Here is a 6,000-nt window from a genome sequence, read left to right as displayed (position 1 = left end):
ATGAGATCATGGCCTGATTAATTGATGCAACGGTCACTAAGGGAAACTCCTTGGCTTTAGGTCCAGTCTTTCTTTTGTCTGTGTAACTCCTCCATGAGCTTTTTGTGATTCTTTTTCTGGTCGAACTCCTACATCTGCTCAATGAGATCCTCCTAAGCCATAACAACAGTCAGCAGATCAGTTTCTTTAACCTAGGTTTAGGGTCGTTATCCTGCTGGAAGGTGAACCTCCTGTCACTACCCTTTGTTAGGTTGTGACTCTGTGTCTACACATGCGGTTGCCTTTGGCAACGTGGTTTGCATGTGAGACACTTTTCCTTGGATGTGGTGTTTCCCCATTTTGGTATGCACGGGGTTAAGGTGTGTCTGGTAGGTGTGGTGAGTGTGACCTCAGGCCTCCTTATATGTTGGTGTGGTGGAGCCTGAAGGTGAGTTTGATTTTGGTTGTCAGCTTGGTGTGGAGCTCTGCTCCTGGGCTGTTTGTGATTATGTCTGTGTGAGTCACCCTTATTTATTATTATGTCCCGGCGGGGAGTGGGGAAAACCCCCCACCGTGCAATAGCTGAGGCTGCAACGCCAGATAGCAAGGAATACTAGCCAGATAGAAAGGCACACTCCTAGTGCATGATCTGCCTCAGAAGGTAAGGGGACTCATGCTCACCAACCTAGGACCCTGCTATCCCTGCTATGCCCTAGGCCTGATGACAGGGCAGAGAATACCTGACACGGAATCCACGACACGGATGACAGGCGTCTCCAGAGGCCCAGTAGCTGACAGGATGCAAGGCTATGGATGAAGCAGTATGGCAGGTAAGTCACACAGCAACATAACAATGCTATCTACACTTACCTGCCGCAGCCGAGATGGACGGAGGCTCCAGGCTGGGAAACCCACAGTCTTGCCTTCGCTTAACCCCTCCGAGAAAGCATGCCCCTTCCGGAGCCGTCACACATCACAATCAAAGAAAAGTGTCTCACATGCAAACCACGTTGCCAAAGGCAACTGCATGTGAAGACACATGTGAAGACCTCCTCCATAGTCTCAAGTCTTTTGTAGCCACCACCTTCTCCAAGATTGCCCATCAGCTCTGACCAGCTTCCCTGTTCCTGCTGAAGAAAAGCATTCCCAAAGCATGATGCTGCAACCACCATTTTTCATTGTGGGGATGGTGTGTTCGGAGTGATGTGCAGTGTTAGTTTTCTTCCACACATAGCGTTATGCATTAAGGCCAAATAGTTCAATTTTGGTCTCATATGACCAGAACACCTTCTTCAATTACACATATGAGGGGGCACACCTAATACAATGTGGAGTGCAAAGGGTGGTGAAAAGCATATAGTACACTGACGACAGACCCAAAGAAGAGTCAACAGAACCACCCCAATTATGCACATCCAACAATCCAAATTTATCAAAAAGTATAAAGTTTATTAGACAAACCAACAAAAACAATTTAAAAATGTATACAATTTAGAACAGTGTGCGGTATACGTGAATGCAACCGACACACACAGGTCCACTAAGTGCCACAATAAAGCATATATAATATATACCAGCACATGAAATATGCAATGACCATCATCAAGCAAATGAAAAAGTAAGATAAGACCATGAAAAATACAAACAAACCAGAGTAAAGTCTGAAATATATGGAGGTCAAACCTAAATGAGTCGCTGGTGTAGTGGACCTGTAGGATTAAGAACGCACCCAACGCGTATCGCCGGACCAACCCGGCTTCCTCAGGAGTAAGAGAACGAATGTTGGGTTTGTCAGGTTTATAAGGGGTAACTCATCAAATTTACATACGATTCACCTGTGCAGCAAAACGCTGTCAGCCATCAAAGGGTGTATTAGGTCATTTGTCAACGGAAACCGGAAGTGCAGGTCACATGATCGGCTGGTGGAACGCATCTGCGACCTGCACCTTCTTCCACATGTTTGCCATGTCCCCTACATTGCACCTACTGTTGCACTATACACCTCCTGCCTTGCACCAACGCCAAACCTAAAAAATCAATGGCACCCCAAGGTAGGAGTCAAAACATCAGAGTATGTTCTGAGCAAAATAAGGGTGTGCCCTCCTTTCACTGCTCTGGCCCTTGGGAGCATAGATGTGAGGATTGGCACTGTGATTGACTATTACAGCCAGAGTCACTACCACTCCCATTCTCCACCCTCCTGGGCTGGTCTTCACAATTACAACTTGCTCATCCTTGATATTTCTGTCTGACTTGGACTGCCTTCTCAGTATTTTACTAGAACGACCTCTGTATCCACTCAACACAACTTTTCTGTCTTCTGCAGCACACTCATCTGCATGTTGTGGGGTCAGAACCTGGAGGTGCAACCAAGAAAGTTTATACCCATGAGGGGTAGGTTTATTACACTTTGCACCCCTGGTTTCCTCATTGCCTTTAGAGATGAATGAATCATTTGGTTAGAATTGAAATTCAACCCATTTTTATTTATTTTTTATTCTAATTCAGTATAAGAATTTCTTCAGATTCATTTAGGTATAATTTTTTTAGAGAGAGAAAGAGATAGAGATTAAGGTCAAGATATTCAATTGGCCCAAGGTCTTGCAAATCTCTAGGTGGTCTGGGCAACAATATGCATAAGCATTTCTCACAATGTACTGAGAAGGTTGGTACGAAAAGATGGAGTGACAATTGTGGCTAGGAGGTCTTGAAGTTGGCAACAGTTTTGTTGTACCATTTTAAACATGAGTATAGTTTGCCAAGCTGAAATTTTGTAAGGGAAGTCAAGCAGTGTGTGCTTTACTTATAATTTTTTACTGATTGGCCACACACTCTAAACATAAACTGTCAGGCTCACTGCAAAGGTGGCTCACCAGGTGACAAGATGTGGCAATGTGGATGTTTATCAATGCCCAACAGATTCTGCCATATGGGTTTACCCTTGGTGAGTTCGGTAATATGTTTTAGGACTTGGAATTGCTCTACTTCTTGGCCGTTTTGCCCTTTGTGAATGCCCCATTTTGTTTTGTCTTAGGAGTTAGGATCATTGTGTGAGTGTCAAACATTTATTACACCAATGTCCTTCAACAGACCATAGGTGGTCTACTATCACAAGGTATAGGCTCCAATAGCAAACAACAGGGGTCCTTCTCAGTTTTTGCCTTTGTATGCTGCGATTAGTGTTGAGTGAGGCAGGAAATAGTGATCAGCGTTGATTGACGCATACAAATAGAGATGACAAATGGTATCATTTATTAGAACAGGGCTGTATGTTAAAGTTTCTTATCATCTGCTCATCACAAGCATGCTTGTTATTGGTTATAAAGCAGTAAATGTAATTTTACCTTCAAGAAAATATTAGTTATTAGTTAGGCTTTCAAGCAGAATCCAATAAACAGACGGAAATACAAAAGTATTTAATTTTTTTATATTAAATAAAAATCTGGTGCAGCATAATGGAAGACAAAATAATTAAGCATTTTATAGTTGGAGAAGTCACTAGCAATTTAGAATAGGAAGCTTCGCTGAGCATGAGTTAAGTGGCCTGTAAATAAAATTGTAATTATACCAAATGCATTTTTATTGGAGCATATATCATTATCTCCCATTTAAATTATTCAGTGATTCATAAGAGAAAGCAGTATGTATAACTAATCTGTTAAGTACAAATTCTTCAGGACTGTTATAATTCTTGTCCACACCAGCAGCGGTTAGTAGAGTCTCAACAGCAAACTCCGTGGGCTGTCAAATCTCAATCTCCAGACACAAATATGCCAAGAATAAAATCAGAATAAATAGATCAGTAGATATAAACAATAAAAATTAAATACATATTTAAACAAGTTACTTAAAGAGTAAAGAAAACATGATTTTTAAGGCATTTATTAAAAAAAGACTTACTGTATTAATAATAAATATGAATATTAAATTAATGCCTGTATAGAATGCTAATTCAAACATAAGATTAGATGCTCAGAAGAGCATGTTCATATAATATTTATTCTGTATCATAATTACAAAAAAAATAATCAGCATCTTTCTAACCCACCACTATACCTAAGGAATTCAGGAAAAAAATATATAGAACTTGTTGCAACTGCAGTATTAATATTATAATAAGCAATATAAGAAAACAAATTGCAGAGGTGAATAAATGAAAGCAAATTGACAAAAACTAATTTCCACACTGTTCTTTGCCTACAGATAGAAGGACATTGCTCTAAAGACTTTCCCCTTATTGCTGGTCACGAGAAAACAGCAGTCCTATCTCTGTAGTGTATGTTTTTCTGTTGTACACTGCCCTCCCCCTGGAACAATTAGGATTATAGTGTTTCTTTATGTGGAATCAGTAGTACCTCTGTCCACCAACCTTCTGTATACTTGCTCTGTACACAGATTCCCTACCTACAGGAGGATAAATACTGAAAACTGTACAACAAGCCCCTGAGGAGTCGGTGCAGAGGATGTGAGTGGTAGTGGCCCTAATATGTGTACTCCCTCAGGTCGTTGTTCCCTGGGGATCGGTGCAGTCTAAAGATGATTTTAAGAATAACAGTCTATCTTTACTGGCAAAACATAACTTTTGAGACATTCAGTAATAGAAGGTACAAAGTGCAGGTTTGAGGAATGGTTGCAGGTTTGGTGGCAATTAAATGGTACTAGGAGGCATTTGTGGATATGGGTGTTCACGAAGTGATACAGGCTTGGTGTTTGTCTGGCCTGGAAGAGGTCTGGGTGATGGGTGTCTGAGCCATAGCCACTCACCTGCAGAAGCGTCTGTAAAGGTGTGGTTTTATAAATCACACTATTGTCTAGACACAATGAAGCTTTTTTTCTTTTCGAAGCAGTGTTCTCGATTCTGATACTCTTCCTAGAGTGAAGGTATGGACTCAAACGTCTCTTCCTAGTGGGAAGTAGTACCAGCCCATTGCTACCAAGATGAAAGGAACAGGGTGGTTATCCCTGTTCCTGTCAACCTGTTACGGACGTATGGTTTGACCATAACGCGGTTGCCGTGCAGACTGGTTGCCGGGGCAGCGAGTAGTTTTCGGTTTGCACGTGCACATCCCCTTGAAGTTGTGTCTCCCTGCTGTGTGGTGTGTGTGGGGTTAATATCCTGACTTGGTTAGATCAGGGTGTGGTCTTTTGTAGCTATTTAGCCTTTGCTTGTACTGTAGCTTGGAGGTTAGTTGTGCTTTAGCCTAGCTTTGGACTGGAAGCTATGCTCCATTCTGTGGCTATCTGCCCAGTCATTGAGGGGCACCTTGTTGGACATCAAGGTCTTTTAGCAATGTCATCCCTATGTCTTCTCCTTGTCTCCACCCATCCTTATGTGTCTATGTTTGGTGTGGGTTTGATTTGGGATTTGGTTGTTATGTCTTGTGCGTTGTTACATGTCTGGTCTGTTGATATTGTGTCCAGCATGTTTGCGAGACATTTCCCCTGTTCGTCTTCTCATCCGAAAGGGGGTCCCATTGGTTTCCCGGAGGGGTGAACCTAAAGAAATTAGCAGCCTCGCCTGGAGCCACCTTGCTTCAGTGTCCACATGGGGGTTCAGGTTGTTTTGGTGTGGTTTTTCCATCTTTGCTGCAGCAGGTAAATGTTTGATGTTCTGTTGTTACACTGTGTTCTTACTTGCCGTGCAGTTGCTGCATTGCCTTTCTCCCTGTCAGCTACTGGGTCGCTGGAGACAACTTTTATCCGTGGTGATAGATGAACAGGAGGTCTCTGCCCTGTCACGATGTTGAGGGCGATGCAGGGATTCCTAGACCTCTAGGTTTGTGGGTATGAGCCCCCTTACCATTGAAGGCGGCTCATACAGCCAGGAGACTAGGGCTATTTTAGGGAAGCTTTAGGAGGTGACCAGATCCCTTTTCCCTGCCTACGGCCAAGTACCTGGTGACATTGTACGTGGGGAGTTTCCCCCACCTCCCATCGTGACACAACCATTGCCAACCATACCACATCTGCTGAATTACACGGCAGCACATAAAATCTAATACATTAGGGAAGAATGAACTT

The sequence above is a fragment of the Bufo gargarizans genome, chromosome 5, assembly GCF_014858855.1.
Source record: "Bufo gargarizans isolate SCDJY-AF-19 chromosome 5, ASM1485885v1, whole genome shotgun sequence".
Taxonomy (NCBI): Eukaryota; Metazoa; Chordata; class Amphibia; order Anura; family Bufonidae; genus Bufo; species Bufo gargarizans.
Note: the sequence above shows the minus strand (reverse complement) of the source record.